The sequence below is a fragment of the Euprymna scolopes genome, chromosome 10 (genome assembly GCF_053919585.1).
Source record: "Euprymna scolopes isolate OS-2025 chromosome 10, ASM5391958v1, whole genome shotgun sequence".
Classification (NCBI taxonomy): domain Eukaryota; kingdom Metazoa; phylum Mollusca; class Cephalopoda; order Sepiida; family Sepiolidae; genus Euprymna; species Euprymna scolopes.
Window position 1 is genome coordinate 40957808 of NC_136491.1, and position 22075 is coordinate 40979882.

A 22075-nucleotide genomic window follows, 5' to 3' on the forward strand; every position below is an offset into this window, starting at 1 on the left:
AGTTGGTAGTTGAGGACAAAAAAATTAGAGAATCCTGTGGTAAAAAAAGAGTACGTGTGTGTACCGCATGTGGAAGTCCGTGTTTGAAGACAACCATGTTGGCTTGTTTGTATTCACGCTAGCCCGGGCCCTTTTGGCCCCGGGCGAGATCGCGCTCCAACAGGTGTGCTGCCAGCAAAGGTCGGGGGGAAAAGAGGGAGAGGGTATTAGCGGTTTCACATTTTATGCACTCAGTCACGTGACTGAGAGCTGGCTTCTGATTGAACAAGCCGGAAAGAAAGTGGATTTCAAAATCTCCAGTCCTGAGAATTCGCTCCTGCTTGTGTTTGTTGCAAATCCGTCTGTTACACCATGAATGGGTAGAAAAATTCTCGGTGAAATTCTTCTCCACCATTCTGATGATCTGACTCAGCTGCTAATTTGCATCTGAAGGGAAATTTTTTTCTTCTCTTTGGCTCTAGAATGGCACGATCCACTTCAAGCTCATCATCAGCTAATTTTCTTGCTTTAACTTCGATTACTACAAATCCTTCATGTCTGTATTATGAAACAAATGACATGCCAGCGTCGGCGTAGGAAATCTGGCCATGAATGCATATTGAAGGACATTGTAGCGCTTTACTTATGTTCATTTAAAACAGCAAATCATACAGTTAATCAGATAAACAAGAAAACGTCAACTCCTGATTTCATTGGCAAAATCTCAGCATTCTGTGCTGATAAATCCATCTCGACTATCCAGAAGCATTCGTTCTAATTCTTCGATCGCTTCCAAAAATTCTGTTTTCTGGAAACAATGACTTAACAGCTTGCAACTTTGCTTCCCATCTTGTATCCGGAAGCTTTTTCACTGTAAAGTGGATCACGTGCTTCTTTTTCAAAATAGTCCATCGCTTTGTTGATATACGGCATAATCACGTTGACACACCGGTTCCCGTCAGATCACTGAAGTTAAGCAACGTTGAGCCTGGTCATTGCTAAAATGGGTGACCAATTTGAGAAGTCCAGGTGCTGTATGTAGGAGGACGTCGACACCTCCCTGCAAAAGTTGCAAAAACCTAACGCCATCTCCTGTAACGGGGATATACATGCGACTGGGGACCGCTTGTGAATTTCATACTCCCATGAAACTTCCTCCTTCGGATGAAGCCGGTTAAACCCGAATAGGGTTGGTGCTGACTGCACACATCGCTTTGTTTACGCAGCAAATAAATTGTACATACGTTGCAGATAGCCCAAGACAAAAATGTAAGTAATTGACGACCTTGCAGCATAAGCAACTATTAGATAAAGTCGATGACTGGCGCATGGCATGCGTACATCTTTTTTTTTATTACAAGGGAATCACCACTTATCAAGGCCCAGAGGCCACTCGAGGATAAAAGTTAAAGAGTGTACAGTGGTCAAAAGGACAATATAGTAATCGTTAGAAGTGTAAAATTTGGTAAATTGGATTACTTAAGGGAAACGGCTCATCAAGAACTTGTTTACATTGAACTTGAAGACGGCCAGAATTTGTTTACATTGGACTTATTGACTTTCAAAAAACGCGCCTGTACGCCATGATTTCATCCTCGCTTATTGGATTCGCTATCGTACCCCTGACCGCAAAAGTTTTTTAAAGCAATGCCTTATTGGACAGGAAGTCGATTATGCTGTCAAATAAGCCCTTTCAACGCTTCAAGAAACTCAACGAAGTGTTCAAAAATTTATGCTCCATGTCCTTTTGTAAATTTAACATCCTGAAGAATAATACTTAATTACCCTGTTACTGATACCGGGTGTTCAATCACTTATGCTATAATTGATTGATGCAAAAACTTTAGAAATTATTTTGCTTCGTATTGATTTAGCAAGAAGGTCGGTAGGTTCGTTCTGAATACGGTTGTTAAGATCGCTCAGTTCATGGCTTTTAGTGCGTCTAATATTTTCAGATAAGTCTGGGCCAAATTTTGCTATTAGCTCCACTTCTCCGAGAAATTTTCCATCTCTGATGTTATGGAGCTTTTCATTCATGTCACGGAAGGCAAATTTCTGTCAGCTAAAAATTATTCAAAATAAAATTTAGCAATACTCACTCGTCCACCTTATTCATACAACTTAGCACCAACTGATCACCATTTTTCCAAACATTAGACAGCTTTTTTACCAGGAAAAACCCCGTTACATACAAAGAACAGGGAAAACATCTTCCAGTCATTTTATCCGGAGTTCTTTGTTGCTGACGTAAATAAGCTTCCAATAAGATGGTATAAATGTATAAATGCCTTGAGTGTATATTTTGATGAAATCTTTTGCTTTTTTTTAATGATATTGTGAAATAACGTGTCAGTATTAAACTGGACATTTCATTCTAATATATACAATTAACCATTTATAACCTGAATTATGATATAGATGATTTAAAAAATATTTATTGTTAATTTTAGATGGCGGCATACTGAATGTAAACAATAAACAGTTGCAATCTGGAGGTATATAGCATCTACCCAGACACTGAGCTAATACGTACAAGGCGTGTATAAACCAATCCCCACTTTATTCATGCCGTTATATTCATTTATTTACAACTGAACGAATTAGTTCAACGAGGTCATAAAGGGTTAATTAAATTTTACTATGAAATCCTACTTTAAAGGAGAGAATTTCTTTTAAAAACTACATAGTTATAAATAAAAAGTTAATATCATTGTCACAATCAGATGTGAAAAAAAAGACACATTATCAAGTAGTTGCCAGCTAAAACTATTAGTGTTTCTACTACACATTTAATTACGTTGTTATTCGCTTTCTCTGATTAGTAAATCGGCTGCCATTTCCCCAAGAAAGAGTCTTTTTTGGACGAGGTAAATGAAATTAAAGTATGACAGGTCTGTCAAACATCCGGGCCTTTATCCATTTGGAACCGATCGATATATGAAGCTGCAAGCAATTTTCCCGCTTTGTTAAATTTCTAAAACAAAAAAAAAGTGTGCAGTGATTTGATTAGTTAAAATAACAGGCAAAGTCGTGGAGCAAATAAGAAAAATACTAATTAAAACACCTCTCAGGCAACGCCGGTTGTCTACAGCTCTCTCTCTCTCTCTATATATATATATATATATATCTATATATATATATATATATATATATATATAATGAGTAAATGGCAATTGGTATAAAACATGATAAAAGTGCTCAATACTAATTATTGGATCATTAATTCGACTCTGGCAGTAAATCCAATTCCATGATTCTTTCTTAGAACTGCACGCCAGTGGAACTCTCTGCCGCTTGCCTGTTTCCCACCTGATTACAACTTGGACGTCTTCAAGTCCAACATAAACAAACTCCTGAAAAACCGCCCCCTTAAGACACTCTGTCAAAACCCCCAATACTAATGATTACTACAATACTATCTCATTGGTTACTGTACACGCAATAACCCTTATCTCTGAGTGGCCTTCGGGCCTTGATAAGTGGTGACCCCCCCCCCCCATGTAAAAAAAGACATGCATGACTAAGCAGATTAAGAAAGGTAATAAATATGTGTGAGGACACTTCTCAACCTATATACCCAACGAATTTTCGATCTACAAACTTGAAATTTGATATATAGAGTATTCAGACATATGGAAAACTTTTAAATCGGTTTTCATCCGGAACAAAACGGCTGCTAAATTAAAAAATTGGTACTTGAGGGAGGGGGGCATCGGATTTTTATGTTTGTCAGCTGTTTTACGACTGCGCATCTGCGAATCGTTTGCATTATGTTAAGAATAAGTAGGGTTGAATATACTTATAAATCGTATCAAGCTGGCCTAATGGTTATTGTACTTGATTTAATATCATTAGGATTTGGTTTCAATCTCAGCTCGAGTAGTTTTTGTTACTTGCAAGAAGTGAACTGTTTAGAAATAATATAATACTTGCATGCATAATCTCAGTTTCTTTCCGTTTTTTTTTTTTTTTAGAATTTAACGTTACGTTTAATACCGAGCAACGGCACATCTTCTAGTCTATATATATATATATATATATATATATATATATATATATATATATATATATAAACTTTTTATTTATTTTACATAAGCATCTATATATTGCTGCATATTCATGAGCATATAAAAGCCTCCAAGTTTTATCGATGTAAAATTTTAAATCTTATAGTTTTGTGATTTTAACATTAGTATTATTTCTTTTTCTTCTTTCGTTTTACTCTTTTGCTTCTCTGTTTTTTTCCTAGTTATTTTGGTATATACTTTTTATTTGCTCTTTTTTCTTTGTCTTCTTTTTAGTCGCGTGCAAGCGACTCTATAAGTCTATCGGTCTGTCCGTAACACTTTTGTGCTTGGCCTTTTTGGTTAAGATCAAAGGTATCTTGTTAATAGATGCTGTTCTTAGCTTTTTTAAGCTTTTCTTGGCCTTTTGGCCAAGATTAAAGTGTAGTATCTGTTCCGGCATATACTGCAAGCTATGACTAGCTATGACTAGCAAAGACCAGATGTGGGGGCAACCCTACATGCCTGACCTTTAACCAGCTCCCATTTCCCACCTCTCGGGAGCTGGTCCCCTTTTTCCCTTCCCCCTCCCTTCACTCCTCACATTAAAAATTGGCCTTGTGCCTAATTTGCTCGGTGGGGGAGCAAATAAATACCATCTGTTCCGGCATATACTGCAAGCAAAGACCATATGTGGCGGCAGCCCCACATATAAGACCTCTCTTCATACTAATTGTCACTATCCAGCTCCCCTACTCCCCGGGGAGTTGGTCCCCATTTCCCTTTCACTCCTCACATTAAAAATCGGCCTTGTGCCTAATTTGCTCAGTGGGGGAGCAAATAAATACCCTTTTCTTAGCCTTTTGGCCAAGATCAAAGTGTAGTATCTGTTCTTACTACATGTTGTACTTATTGTGATATAAAGTGGGGGATCATTTTTCTGTATTAATTTAATGTAAAATGATCACCCACTTTACAACCAGCCAGTCTCAAAGCCAGTCAGTCTTAAAGCCATTCAAGTCATTCTCCAGATCATTCAAGTTGTTTTTGAAGGATTCCAGTTATTTTTAAGCATTCACGTCATTCTTAAGATCATTCAATTCATCCTTAAGTTCATTAAAGTCATTCTAAGTCATTTACATTTTATTTATTTAAGTCATTTCAGCCCATTTTTCGGTCATTTTAGTTTATCTTTAAGAATTTCATATCAATCCTACATTCACGCATTCATTCATTACATGAGAGCACGCGACTAATAGCTATCGGCCTTGTTTTTCACATATATTAAATGCTGTTAGACTACTTTATTTTTGAATATCGCATAAATTGACTTCTTGATTAATTTTGTGCTAGAAACTGCTGTATTTTTTCATTACGGACTTAACTTTTATATAAGCCATATCCCTTGAAGAGGTCTTTATTACGTGTAACTGGTTTATCTAAACATAATCAGGGCTGTGTAGCGACATATAAATTCTTATGTAAAACAAAACGTATATCTTGACCTATTTCGATATGGAACATTCTTGTATTAACTCCTTAAAACATGTCATTGGTTGCTTCACCTTTGGAAAATATTAACCTGGATATATATATATATATATATATATATATATATATATATATCATTCAAACATTACCGTGTTTGAATATATGGTTAAGTGTTAGTTTTACTAATTTGGAACTGCTTTAAAACTTCATCGCTCACTCATTTTGCGACCAAATTTCAAAGCATTTTAACTTAATGGGCCACCTTCTCAGTTTTATTTTGAAAAAAAAAATTCAATTTCGCTCAGTAAAACAAAAGTTATAATCAAATTAGTTGTGCTTAAAAGTTCACAGAATCTGTCAGGAACGGAGAAATGTTTTTTTTTTTTTTTTTTTTTGCTGATTGGCTGTTGGTTACCATAGCAACCAAATTTGTTGCACTACCTCAAATCAGTTGGGAACGCAGAGATGATGACGTAACATGTAAAAAAAAGTTCCTCGGGTTTGTATCAAAGTGCTAACGTAAGGAAAATTGGGGATATCTAATTCTCGAAGACAACAATATATATATAGTCTCTTATATTTTGCCTCCTTGCAATGTTTTCATTCATTACGCGCCCACGTTGTTCACCCTGTTACCACGATTACATCGATTCAGTTACTACTGTCACTAATAATTCACCGCTGTCCCAATCAGTAGCTCAGCTGTACTGTCGTTGATAATTCGCCATCGCTGTGCTCAATCGCTAACCGACCTTTCGCCTTGGCTCACCGGCCAAAACTGACTGTTGACTATTTATTTACTTAATTACATCTTTTATTTGATTTTTTTATTTAGTCAATCTAAAGTTGGTAATAATTTTTTATGGATTTTTCATAAAGAAAAAATCATCGATTACATAGAAAAATGCAAGCATGAAAAATAATATGGTTAAGATTAAACTAAGAAAAGTAAAAGGACTAGTTGTTAAAACTGGAAAAGAAAAAAGATATTCTAGTAAAAATAAATTTATAACTTAAAATAATGCAGCATTAAGAATTGATTATAAATTGAATTGGTAAGAGGGCGAAAAAGAAATATTCTTTCATTGCATGTTATTTTATTATAACTCATGTACAGACAGTTTACGTTATAGCAAACTAAAACATTAAATGGTACTCATGCAAAATACAGACCGAACTAATAACGTTATTATTAAGAAATCCATTCTTAGCATGGGTAGATGTAGTTCAAAGGCGCTCAGAAACTGGTTGTACTCCACGTTAGACTTATTATGTTATGTGAGAATTTTGAATTGGTTGACTTGCCGAGGGTAGGTCGGTGGGGATGAAGGAGTGCTGGTAGCTGTGGCCAACACGGCCGGTGGTCCGTTAATCAAAGAACCTGAGTGCCTATTCTGTACAAGTTAAATAGACATTCCAATCACGCATGAATCTCGTTGACTAAGAGTTGTAGTAGATAAAAAGGGGTGGCCGCTCTACTGTTGTTGTGGTAGTTGTTGCTGTCTTTTAGACAAATTACACTTCGACCATCGTTACCCATCTGTTACTTTTACAAGGAAAGACTGCTTGTAAGCAACGTCGACATTTCGTTGCAAGACTTCAAAAGTCTTTTCTCCCCTACTCGTCGGTAAGCTAATTCCGACAGTTATGCTACATGCAGTCGTGTGTAAGTTCAATTCATTTTTACGATGTTTTATATCAGAAGCAGAAAAGTTATAAACGAAGGATAAGAAATAAGTAAAGAAAGAAATGACAGAATGAAAAAGAGGAAACCACCTCCATCCAAAAAAGACAGCATGTTTATTTACGAATGGGCGAAGTAGAATGAATAAACGAGGAAAAAATGGAAAAAATGAAAATACGCTGAAGAATTAGGAAATAGCGTGTACGTTAAATTTCTCGCAAGAAATTGTGTGTAAGGTTTTCGAAGAAGACGAAAAAAACGGAAAATAATAATAACAAGACACTTAGCGTGTCAGATGAACAACCCGTAAGAGAATTTGAGTTAGTTCTGTTTGATTGACGCCATCTTATGTTTTTAAGCGCTCGAAAATTACCGGAAACCATTATTCTATTATTCCGAGAATCGCGCACAGACAATTCGATTGGACGAACATTTAGAAAAGAGAGATCATTATTTCTAAGACTGAAAACGAAGAAGCAAATGTCAAATGTATCTATCGATTACCCAAATACGGGCGGTGAAGTATAAAAATTTGCAGACAATGTTGAAAACTTCCCGGGTACTAATAGGAGAGTGCTATGAGAAAACAATTAGGGAGAAAATTTTGTGCTACCTTCGTTTACTAAGACAGTTTGAATTGTCATGCTTCTAAGAATTAATACAAGATTTTGTGCAACTGAAATTATGTGCAAAAACTACATATGATAATGGCTACAGTCTGATTATAATTATTTTATATGTGGTGTCTGTGTGTACCAATTTATAATGTTTCTTTCTTTCTTGGTTCTCTTTTATTATTATTATAGAAGCAGATATATATAGAGATGATAGATAGACAGATAGATGGAAAGAGAAGAGAAGATAATTTTTTCAATTTCATTTATTATATATATATGTATGTATATATATATATATGCATATATATACATATATATACATATATATATACATATGCATATATATACATATATATATACATATATATATATACATATACATATATATATACACATATATATGCATATATATACATATATATACATATATATATACATACATATATATACATATATATATAAATATATACATATATATATATACATAAATATATACATATATATACATATATATATAAATATATACATATATATACATATATATATAAATATATACATATATATATAAATATATACATATAAATATATACATATATATATACATATACATATATATATACATATATATATGCATATATATACATATACATATATACATACATATATATACATATACATATATATATACATATATATATGCATATATATATATACATATATATACATACATATATATACATGTATATATATATATACCGTCTGCCTGCTTCCCACCGGACTACAACTTGGATGTCTTCAAGTCCAATGTTAACAAATTCCTAATGAACCGCCCCCTTAAGTAAACACTTCATCAAATCTCCACACTAACGTAATGTACTTGCAATAACCCTTATCCCTGAGTGGCTTCCGGGCCTTGATAAGTGGTGATCACTGTGTAAAAAAAATATATATACATATATATATACACATATATATACATATATATATACACATATATATACACATATGTATATACATATATATACACATATGTATATAGATATATATATATACATATATATACACACATATATATACATATATACAAATATATATACACATATGTATATATATATATATATATATATATATATATATATATATATATATAATAGTAATGGGAATCCCATGTACTCATGCTCCTCGTCCTAAACCCCATATTAGGATTTTTACATTGCCTTTACTATTTGTAGACGTTTAGTAAAAACATAAACGCCAATGACATTATTGTAAAAAAAAAAACTTCAAAATGTAAAAAGTTTCTGGGTGTGATCAAAACTTGGAAGAAAGTGTGGGAGGAAGGCACACCGCAGCTTTTTGCTTACCATTGGCGTATTCCTTATCTCTTTATTTTACTAATAAACCTTAATTTATTTATTCTGTCTTTTGTTTTATTTATTTTTTATTTATTTATTTTAAAAAATGACATACGTCTAGATTATCAAATTAACAAACTGTAACATATATATATATTATATTTATATATATTTTCATATGATTTAAATATAGATGGTATCATGGGAATTGCATTTTTTTATGCTAACGTGTACATAGTAACTATTAGGACTAGGACAAGAGCATCTTCTTTCATTGATTTGACACTCGAGTGTGTATCCATTGATATCTTATATGCTTTTGTATAGAGTGATGTGGTTCTCGGTTGAGTAGCTGTGTCTAACTGCGTCAGATTTTTACTCGAGAGCCAAAACAATGATAAGAATATTCTGTTGTCAAGCCCTAGTAATTATACAAATGTAGAGCACCCAAATGTATGCAAGTATAAGTGTTCATACCTACATATAAACTTTACTTCAACGGTTGTCATCTTCCATTTCAGTTGTTTATCCAATATATATTCTATATGATTCCTTATAGGGGTAGCATTCCCTGACTGTATGCATGCAGACAAATGCATAACAGTACAGATGCGTCTATTTTGGTAGATTCACACTTCACATGAAACATCTGGTTAAAGTACTTAGTTACTGTTCGAAATCAATTATGTCTTTGGTTCCATTAGATAACGCTGCTTTATGATAATAATAATTCTCGGGGGTATATATCAACATCCCATTTACAAGTATGTTAGCCATATAGGTTATTTTAGTGAATTGTTTTCGGGTATTTTATTAATAAGTATGCAAAGCGCACTTAAGATTTTTCCAGTTAATAGCGTATTGTGTTTTTATTCGCTTATTTTAGTATTAATCGGTATAGCTTGAAATGGTGTTAAAGGATAGCCAGAGGTTGGCTCCATCTATTACTTGACTAAATTGTTTATGTTAGTCTATTTTTCGGCGCTTTTTTAATTAGTGTAGTTATTAATTAGAGGTGTACTGAAAATACTTCGTATACTTTCGCCTTTATCAATTGGTTTATGTGCTAATTAATATTTGGGAGAATAGGTATTTTTTTTTACATCTTATTTAATGCATAACCTCTAAAGTGCTTACAGTTCAAAGCCAATTCTACTTTAATATTTAATAATTTTTTGATGTCCTTTAATCTTAAATTCAGGTTTTTAACACACCAAGAAAACTTTTATATGTGCAAAATGAATGAACCTTGCTCTTCGTTTCAGTGTCGCTTCTTTTTTTTCGGTCTGATGAGCTAGGTCTCTTTAAATTGAGATTCAACTGTAATATGTATGCACATATGCAACCAATAATGTTTGTACAATATATATATATATATATATATATATATATATATATATATATATATATATATATATATATACTAGTCTACCATACCTGGCGTTCGCCGGGAATATTTTGACTTTACATGAAACGTCATCCTAAGGATGATCACCGCTATTGTCCTAGCCGCGATAAAATATATCGAACTTGCCAAAGTTTACCGTTCTATTAAACCGACACCTTCACATTGTACCTCGGCTGTTGTAGTAGCCCGTGTTAAAAATGATAAGTCCACTCCCATTACTAAAATTGGAAAATTGAAGGGTAAACGATTGACTTCCTTTACAGACATGGGAAGCTCCGATAACTTTATCATTGCTCGCATTGTTAAAACAATGAACTTGTCTACTTTGAAACGGGATTCTGTAATTTCCATGGCATCATCTACCATTTCTCGGAAACTATTTTATTGAGAGCATGACCTTCAGAAGCTACGAGTAGAAAGACACTAACTTCGTTGTACTTCCTAATTCCTGTATGGACATTATACTTGGAGTGCCCTTCTTAAAAATGTACCGGAGTATAACTATTCTTTTGGTGTGTCCCAAGATATTCTAAAAAGCAGCGCTTAAACAAATGATCTCCCGTTTAATTATTCGTAAACTTGACCCCTAATTGCAAACTTCTTGCTACTAAGTCCTGGAATGAGAATGCGGAAGATATTCACTTCAATGAAAAAGAAATTCTACAAATGCTTGAGTATGATGTAATTGAACCAAGCCATTTTCCGTGGCGTGCTCAAATAGTTACGTTTTTTTTTCACCTAATAAAATGAAACGATTGGTTGTCAGTGTCTCCTATACTAGTAATCGTTTCACCTTGCTTTATGGATACCACTTGCCACGACTTGAAGATTTTAGAAATTAAATAGCCCAGTATGATTGACATATCTAAAGCATACTACCACATTGAAATTTGCCCCGAAGATCGTCCCTATACGGTCTTTCGAGGTGGAAATCGTTTATATCAATTTAAACGAATACCCATGAGTGTCACAAACGGGGTTTCTGCATTTTAACGTTTTATGAATTCTTTTATCTCCGATAACAAATTATCTGGAATGTTTTCGTATTTAGATGACGTAACTATTTGCGGTAAAATCCAGGAGAAGCATGACGTCAACTTGGAGTGTTTCTTAAAGGCTACCTCGACGTACAATCTCGAAATAAACCGGGAAAAATCAAAGTTTTCACTCCGTTCTATTAACATGATTGGTTATAAAGTTTGTGATGGGACTATTCAAGCCAACCCTGAGAATTTGAGACCTCTTTTACAAATGCCTCCCCTTCCGACTCTAAATCGTTAAAAAGATGTCTTCATATGCTTGGATATCTAATTATTCATCTAAAATTCGTCCACTAGTGAAAAATTTCCGATGCTTTGCATGGTTGTGAACTATTTTGAGTTACCAAAGAAAGACATTACCGAACCTCCTGTAAAAGTTATCAACAATGGATGACCATTTGTTACTGAAATTATTAAAAAAAAAAATGGTTTACTTTTTGGTCTGGGTTACTTAGGGGGGACGATTCATCAAGAACTTGTTTACGTTGGACTTGAAAACAATCAGATTGTAGTCAGCTGGAAAGCAGGCAATCGGAAGAGAGTTTCACAGGCGTGCAGTTCTAAGACAGAAGTTTTGTTCATGGAATCTACATTTAGGTTTAGGCACAGATAAAGAATGTGGGAAATTATTGATAGTGTTTTGGGCTAGACGAGTGTTTTTCGCGAAAGTTTGGCGAGGGGGGCATAGATTGAAGCTCCGCTGAGCACTTGCCATATTCCTAATCTTACTCACTGAACTTTCTTTCTAATATGAAAACCAATGAACATTGACTCGTATTTGTACTGTTAAATGAATTATCTATCTATCTGTTTATCTATCTGTGAAGCTTCCTCCCGGTGCATCGCGATGGGTTCCCAACTAGTGCAGGCAATCGATCGATTTGATTGAAAAATGGGCGATTTCACCGATTTCGTTGACAATAAAAATATGCAAGTGTGAAACAGTCGTTGATCATTCAATCCCGGGCAACATCAGGCCACCCTGCTAGTTATTTATATAATTGAGTGGAGAAGTTTTCATTACGATTTTCTAACCCGTGTAATGCACGGTTCTTAAACTATCGTATCTGACTTCTTCGATATGTCAATTAATGAATCACATCTGTCTTTTCAAAGACTCTAAAATATATTCCCGGATATTCTATGTTTTCCGTTCATTTTAAACATATATAAAATATCTCTTTTTGTGAATGCATACATTCTGAACTCATTATAAAAAAGAAATTATGAAAATCACTCCAGACCAGGCATGACGCTACTTGATGTAAGGAACTAAAAAATACCACTTCAAAGTCAAAAACTCGTCAACGATAAGTGTTAGATGGGTTAGATTCTGACCCAGAAAACAGCAATTCTTCCCCCAGAAACATGGAATGTGAGAACTAAAGGACAAAATCCACTTTCTACTCTCCTTTGTTTTTCGTATAACATGTCTCCCACTTTCTCACATGTAATGATAAACCTAAAAAAAACCTTTTTACTGAGAATATTTCCCCAAAATCGGTTCATCCCAAAAATATCTCGCCCAAATGTCCCCCGCCATTAAAAAAATATCCATTAGCTTTTCTCGGTCGTTAAACCTTTCTGAAACGCGACTTCATGTAATCGAAAAAGAAGCATTGAGACTCCTTCAATCTTTGACAGACTATGGATACTCACGAAAGAGTGCTTGCACATGAAATTTTTGTGGCAGGAGGTGCGCAATATCCAACCACACCTCTCCTGAGTCGACATTGTTAAATACCAGTGGCAAGTCAAGTGTATGTACAGGACGACAAAACAAATGCCGAGATAAGCAGAGAACACATACAGCACCTAGAATTCCTAAATGGTCACCCATCTGGTACTAACCAGAACCAATGTTGCTTAACTTCGGTGATCTGACGAGAACCGGTGTGTCAACGCGATTATGCTGTATATATAAAAAAAGAAGCACATGCCATAGTCAAATGTGTTCATAACTGGAAAGATCCCATTGCTGGAAACACTTTACTATTATTACAGATCAGCGAGCCGTATCTTTTATGTATGAACCCTCTAATCGTGGAAACATTAAAAACGATAAAATTATACGATGGAAAATGTAACTTCCTTCCTTTTCATATGATATGCAATACCGTCCTGGAAATGATAACGTTGTTGTTGATACATTATTCCGAACATGTGGTGCTGCCGCTTAATTGGAGGAACTAATTCATAATTCTTTAATACATCCTGGAGTACAATGCTTTAGGCATTTTATAAGGTTACAAAATATGCCATAGTTAATCGATGAGGTTCGGTGTGTGACATCCGAATGTACTACTTTCGCAAAAATAAAATCCCAATTCTTTAATTCCTCTATTAATATTCTTATCCGTTCTACTGCTCTGTTTCAGCGTTTTTCTGTTGATTACAAAGAGCTTATCCCGGCATCTTCATCAGGTTGCCATTATATACTGTCTTCGACGAATAGGGTCCATTTCACATCATATATAATCTCAATAAGGGTATAGACGTTGAAGCAATAGGACTTTATACTCCAACCTATCTATTCGTAAAATAATCATCCATAACACCTCAAACAAAGAAATTTTCATAAAACTTTTTACAATAAAGCTCTAATAGATAGTAGTTACAAAACACTCAAATAGACTTTACAGAACCTATACCACTGAGAAATGTAACTAGAAAACAAAGAAGTAGAAAATTATCTGGTTTGCGCCCCCATTTAATCCAATGGTAAAAATCAAACTTGGAAAATAATTTTTTACTTTAATTAATTTACACTTACCTCCTGATAATATCCTTAATATTTCTTTGATAAAATCACCATTAAATTAAGTTATAGCTGTGGCGACAAAAGAAAAATAATTAAAAACCATAATAAAATCTTAAATGATAATACTAACCCTAACAAAACACTAAAATATTTAGCTTTATTAACAAAACTAAATACCCCTACAACAGAAGTGTTTAATAGCATCTATAGTTTACCAAGCCACGGTAACAACTAAAGAAAATCTTACTGTTAATAAATATTATGTTGAAATCACTGAAAGAAAGATACATCGGTCAGAAATGCTCCTCCAACAATCCAGATTACGCATACAAAAATCGCTTTCTTTATACTATTTGAAATTAACAAATCAAAATCAAACACCAATAGTTAAATGGGCATAAAAGAACCTCAACACTTGTCAATCTTTAAATTTTATGTTATTTATGCCTTAGTGAAAAATTATTCATAATTAACTTTAAAGATAGATATAAGCTTCTTAATAAAAAAAATGAAGCTCCAATAAATTGTAGGCATTATACATCACACCTTCTAAGCCATCTATACACTTGCCCTGAATTTAATATGAACGATATTAACATCAAATATCTTTTTTAATCTATACTACTTTTATATATTTTATTTATTCATCATTATTATTATTAGCATCAGTAACTTCCTAGTTTCTGTCTATCTCCTTATAATCATTTCCACTAAATTTTCATGTTTTTTTATATATTTCATTTATATACCTTTTTTACTTGGATATTTTACTATATGATTGCTTAGTTTAATTTGTTATCTTTATTATCTATTATTTTATTATCTCATAATATTCTTTTATTATTCCCTTACATTTTATTAATTTTTATTACTTACATATTTAATATTTTATTAATATATTTATTATTATTGTCTAGCTTATATATATATATATATATATATATATATATTATCGTTTTATCACCATATTATTTAAATAGATTATTATTTTGATAGTTTTAGTCTTACTATATATATTGATATTTTCATTTATCAATTATTATTATTACTACAATATCATTTTATTCACAAATTTATATATTTTTATATATTTATTATTTTATATTATTTTAATATTTTATAGCATATTAATTTATCTATATTATTTTTAATTTTATATTATTTTATATTATTTTATATATTTTTTCCTGATTATTACTTATATATATATTTATTTTTAATTAAAAATTGTCATGTTTTCATATTCTTAAATAATAAAAGAAAAGCCGTAAAAATACGCGAAGTAATTAAATATCATATAAACCCAGACACAATAAACCTCCTCTCACAACCAATGTCACTGACGTGTCCATCGAATACTGCCTAACCTTGAATTAATGAAGCGACCGACTCATCTCAATATTAATAAAATATGATCAATTATTCCGTTAAAGCATAAAACATTATAGCTTGGCAAACGCAGATGCTGCATATAAATTCACTATGATCAGACTATGTCGTAACCGACTTATTAATAATACGTCATGTCCGCGTGTGAAACACCCAGACAGGCTCCCTTGAGGATAAACTCTCGTTCTATTGTTCCTCCTTCTTTGCTTTCTTTTTCTTCTTCCTTTCTTTTTCGCTTTTCCTAAATATCATCCTATTACGTGATATTTAAAATGTATTTTCATTAACTTGGTTTTGCGAGCCCCATTTTATTGCAGATATGAAGCTTTAAAAAGAGGACCAAGTGTCATCCGATGAGGTCTCTGGTTATCCGTAACTTTTCACCGAAACATGGTCATGATTGTGTAGCGATGTAAAAATGTTTACATAAATAAATTAATAAGTACATTGTGTTTTATTTATTATTAAACACCCATACACACGGCACAATCACGTTGACACACCGGTTCCCACCAGAGTTAAGCAACGTTGAGCCTGGCCAGTACCAGATGACGAACATTTGGAAAGGCGAGGCGCTAATGTACTGCGAGGTAAAATACCAAGTTGAGAAATTGGCGCGGTCTATCCTTCTCTCGAGGGTAGAAGGGCCTCTCTTAAACCGTGGTAGGCAACCCATCTAGCAATGACGTCACGATAAAAAATATACCCTTGATAGCCCTAGCGAAGCATCAAGTATTCAGCTACCGACAGGAGTTAAATTTCACTACAAATTCGTGTAGTGAGTTCAATCTCGGCTACGACCGCATATTACGTTATTGAACACCTTTATATAAACCGCGTTAAATTCATTAGTTTTTATCTTTAAATATATTTAACCTGGAATAATATAATATATATATATATATATATATAATGTGTGTGTATGTATACTGTGTGTATGTGTGTATGTATACTGTGTATGCTTGTGTATGTGTACTGCGTGTGTATATATATACTGTGTATGTATGTGTGTGTATATATACTGTGTATGTATGTGTATGTATATATATGTGTATGTATATATATATATATATATATATATATAGTTGCCTGTCTAGCCGCACTGATGAGCTGTGAAACAGCGAAACAGTACTGTATGTGGATGACTATATATATATATATATATATATATATATATATATATATATATATAATGTATGTGTGTGTGTGTTTGTATATGTGTCTGCACATGTATATATATATATGCGGGGGGTATATGCATATATGTATATATGATAAAATAGATTAGTAGTATAGAACCAGCTCTAACTGTTCAACCCTAGCACCAATCATACCTTTTAATGTGACCAGACAAACTAGCATATTATAATCTATGTACATCATGATAGGCAATGAATATATGAATGCCAAATGTAATGGTCGTTCTCAACAACAACAACAACAAAAAAGCATATTAAAAATTGTGCAAGTCTGAGGGATCTCTTGCAGTAAAATTAGCTGTCAGGTAGAGACAGCACTTTGAGGTCTTCTATAAGATCATATCTCTATATTAATGCTTCGAACAGAAGTGTCCTCTCGAAGCAAATATTTTGTGCGTGCATATAAAAAGTCAGTCATTTTTATTATTATTACTTAAATGTTCATTCATAAAATTTATGCACAAAGCTGCTACTTCTTCCACCTACTCTTCTCGTCTTGTGTAATATTTTCACAGGGTTTCGGTCGATGTTATATCCGATCTTCTTCAGGTGTATTTCGTAATATTCGGGAATCTACCTACTAAACTCGGAATCTGCATCGAATTTCGAACGGGATTCTTTATTTAATCTATGATGGTAGCATGATCTTGTTCCATCAGACATGAATGGGTGAAAGACCCAAGTGATTCATAATTGTATCTTGAGTGTTCCCCCACACTGAGTATTGAACCTTCCACCTCTAGAAGAGTGTAACTTACAAATGATTTTTACAAAGTACTTTATCAACGATGACACTCATTATATACAGGGTGCCCCAATAAAATGTATACACTCTTTAAATTACCATAAAACCAATATTTATTATAAGAAAGAAAAGTTTCATACATTAAAATACTGTGAATACATATAGAAACCAGTTAATTATGGAAAGTTCAAATTATTGGCCATTGTGGTCCATGAACAGCTGACAACGCACACTGATTAAATCGAACACGTTCCTAATCAGTTCAATTGGTATGCTGACACATCTTCTTTCAATGGTTGCTTTCAACTCATTCATTGTAGCTCGTTTTGTGGTGTGAGCCCTGCATTTAACATGCTCACTCCCAAAATAGAGAAACTTCCATGAAGGTGAGCGTGGACAGTACTCGATACTTTCTCTTCGTCCTAACTATCTGTTTCGCAGGTGACTATCAAGATATGCTCTTACGTCATGGTGATAGTGGGGAGTACCTCATCCTACTGGAAGGGCCATTCTTTATTCCTGAATATCTCTTGGGAACGTGGTATAGCGTATTCATGCAGCAAGTTGATATAATTTAAAGAGTGTATACATTTTATTGGGACACCCTGTATATTAAACATCGCATTAACTCTGGCATACACATTTTCTTCTTATATAGCTAACTATAAGAATATCCTTACGGATAAAAATAGTTTGCACACGTTTAATATACCATTAGGAAAATTAAAATCAAAATACTAAACCTTATGAATGAAGGGTCTGTCTTCTTTCCTTTTTGCGTGCGAGAGTGTCATTGTTCGTCGTGGGTCTTGATAATGGCTCGATATTTAAAAATAAAAAAATAAAAACAGTCATCAGTAGGGATGACGCATTAACCGCGCAAAATTGAAAAAGTGAAAGAAAAAAATATATATATATGTGTGTGTGTGTGTGTGTGTGTGTGTGTGTGTGTGTGTGTGTGTGTGTGTGTACAGAAACTGTATATATGCCGAATTTATATATACAAGCAAGACCTGTGGAAATGTTACAATGGCATCTTTCATATGTAATATATTGCTACTGGGCGTTATGTATATATAAGTGTGCATATGTATATATATATATATAGGTGTATATATATGTGTATGTGGGTATATATATATATGTATACATATTTATATATATATATATTTATATATATATATATATATATATATATATATATATGAGAGAGACAGAAATATTGATATCTTACATTTGACATCTAATTTGATATAGACTTCTCTTTTTCTACTTATTAAAGCCAATATGATTTTTTCTTAGTCTTCTTTTTTTTTTAATTATTTTTTCTTATTGATTGTCGCAATTAAAGAACACCGAATGCAAGATATGTGAAGATGTTTGTGCTAAAAATCCTGCTTATTTCTTGGCATGATCTTTACTTTTATAATTTCTTTTTTCCGCTACTCTGATCCGTATAAGAACGATCCTCGTGTGTTTGTGACATTTGAGCCGCCCCCCATTTTCCCCGCACAAAAAAAAAACTCATTTCAGAAGATAAGACACAAAACAATCCATGAAACCAAAGAAAAGGCGAAAATAACTGATAGTAGTAAAAGATCGCAAAAAAAACAACAAAAAAAAAAACGATATTTTAACTGATATAAATGTCAGTGTCTTATTTGAATGCATTCTCTGTTCCCCAAAATGGGAAATGTCTTCTGATGGAATCTTACACTTACAATCGAGCCAATATAACATTTGATGAATGCAGTTATACGTTTTTATTAGTGCTATAATAAATAAACATGAAAGTGGTTGCTGGCCTTAACTGTGGTATCAACATGGATTGTTCGAATTCAGCTGAGGCTATCGTAGCACTTTCATTAAACCTTTCGAGACGGCATTACTCCATCCTCTAAAATCTCGTTGTATGTTGAATATATATTATTTAACTATTTGTTAGGACGTTACACACAAAATCCGACAAAAAAATACTTCAGTGTTCCGCGGTAGATGTTCTTTAAGTGTTTAACAAAAAAACTAACCCTTGTCAGAGACGAGATAGAGGGTCCAGCTCCCAAGAATTAACACAAGCTTATCTCAATGCTGTACGGCACAATCACGTAGACACACCGGTTCTTGCCAAGATCACCAAAGTTATGCAACGTTGAGCCTGACCAGTACCAGATGGGTGACCATTTGGGAAGGCTAGGCGCTGTATATACCTTCTGGAAAGGTTGGGGTGGGGCCAGCACCCTCGCCCTGTAAAAAGAACTCCTCGCTACAAAAGCATCTACAAACAGTTGTAGATGGCCTATGCCCCTCCAGGGCGATGGATGGAGGGATGGATGGATGGATGGATATCTCAGTGCTGCAGCAATAAAGCTAATGTCCGACTTATTTGCTGTATGGAGAACATTAGTTGCTTTCCAAATGCAAAAATAGAAAACGAAGCTCTATTTTGCCAAAGCATTCAAGTATCATAATCAAAAGTTGTCTCTGAGCTAATATATATAAGCTTCTTTAGAATATATATTGGGTTTTTAAATATGTATGGCTAGGTTTTCTTCCTTTTATCTATTTGCCTTTCTGGTACCTAAGGCACTTAAGCTTTTATGCATTTTTATTCTCATAGCATTTATATGCTAGCTAACATGTCGCAGAATGGATCTTGTAATCCTAAACTGACTTATTAATAGTTTTTCTTTTTCTATTTTATTATTTAATTCATCTAATTTTTTTTTCATATATTAGTAGAAATAGTAACCGTATTATTTTACATTTTTTTCTTTCTTCATCCTTATATAAATGAATTCTCTTTTGTAATTATAAACATTTTATAAGTCGGATTATGTTGGTGCTAAGTCTGCGATAGGTTAAAGTTAATATATTTTTTCCTTCCAGGAATTCAAACTGCATTCTTTATTTTTGCATTTTTTTATTCAAAGCTTCTTTAGACTATATATATATATATATATATATATATATATATATATATATCTGCCTCACTATATTAGTCCTCGCGCGAAAGAGCAGGACACAAAATGTTTTAAATAATAATAGAATAACAAAGACTTTCGCTGGCGAGGACTACTATTGAGCGTAACCAGTTATACAGTCCTTTTGAAATTTTTGTCTCTATTTTTCTCGTTATGTACTGAATATTTGTGAATGAAACCTATATGAAATATGTTCCTTATTAAATTTTAAAGATTTTCTATTCTGAAAGAAGTTTAAAAAAATTTAATCTAAAAAGTTATTTTAAAGTTTTTGATGAAGAAAATTCAGATTTTCTCATTATTCAGACCTGTATTAAAAAGAGGGGGTTGCAAAATGATCTGTAGAGTGAGGAGAAATACAAGCTGAAACAGAGAATATTCAGACCTGTAATAATACAAAGAGGGGGTTGCAAAAATGAGTTGTGGTGTGAGGAGAAATACAAACTGAAATAGAGAAAAGGAGTTTTAAAATATAATCTTAAAAAGATAAGATACAAGTTAGAAAAGCATTTCATCCAAGGCATGAAAATTGTTAAACAAAATGTTTTTACTATAGGCTCTAAAAAACACAGGACCAACATTAACTGCGAGAAAGACAGTTGAAATTTAAACATTTCTTATTAAATGTCGAGACATTTATCTATAGTGATCTAATGATCATAACGCCATGATTTATATGATATATATATAGTCATCCACATACAGTATTGTTTTGCTGTTTCACAGCTCATCAGTGCGACTAGACAGGCAACTACCTCAAGACAGGATTGAAACCCGACCGCCTGTACAATAGTCAAGGCTCCTAACCATTACGCTAATCGGTGGCTGTGGTGCGAGTCATGAAATAACAATGTTTTAAAATTGTCTGAAATACCTAAGCTCGATTTGTTTACACAAATAGCATCGTTTTATACGCTAATGGTAATTCGTGTATCATTTCTCAATATGTTCAACTCAAGATGTTTTACAGCTCATCAGTGCGGCTATATATATATATATATATATATCTCAAGTTAAAAATATCCAAAGGTAGTAATCATTGACTTTTAACGAGGCTTTTGATAGTGCTTAATAAAAAGAGCAAGTATTATTTTATTCAATTTAGGTAAACAAAATTATCATTAGTCACGACAATAAATTTACTGTTTTGTTCTAATAAGATTTTATCAGGCGACAAAAGCGCTTATTTTTCATCTAGGTCAGTCCTAATCTTGAGATCAAAAATTCGTTGAGTATATAGGTTGAGAATTGTACTCACACACACATTCTCACGTTTATAGATATATATAGTATATAGATATATAGTTTATATATATATATATATATATATATATATATATATATATATATATATATATATATATAGTTTGAAGGAATAAAAAAAAACAAGAACAATGGGGAAAAAGTACATTTTTATTGCAA

The 22075-nt window shown here is 33.0% G+C and overlaps 4 pseudogenes; 3 read left to right on the top strand and 1 right to left on the bottom strand.

Moving 5' to 3' along the window:
• Positions 1 to 901: 901 nt before the first annotated feature.
• LOC145286811 (5S ribosomal RNA) lies at positions 902 to 1020 on the top strand (annotated as a pseudogene).
• A 3374-nt stretch (positions 1021 to 4394) lies between these two features.
• Positions 4395 to 4558, top strand: LOC145286772 (U2 spliceosomal RNA; annotated as a pseudogene).
• Positions 4559 to 4829: 271 nt separating this feature from the next.
• On the top strand, positions 4830 to 4960 carry LOC145286664 (U2 spliceosomal RNA; annotated as a pseudogene).
• Positions 4961 to 13381: 8421 nt separating this feature from the next.
• LOC145286610 (5S ribosomal RNA) lies at positions 13382 to 13498 on the bottom strand (annotated as a pseudogene).
• Between the last annotated feature and the right edge of the window lie 8577 nt (positions 13499 to 22075).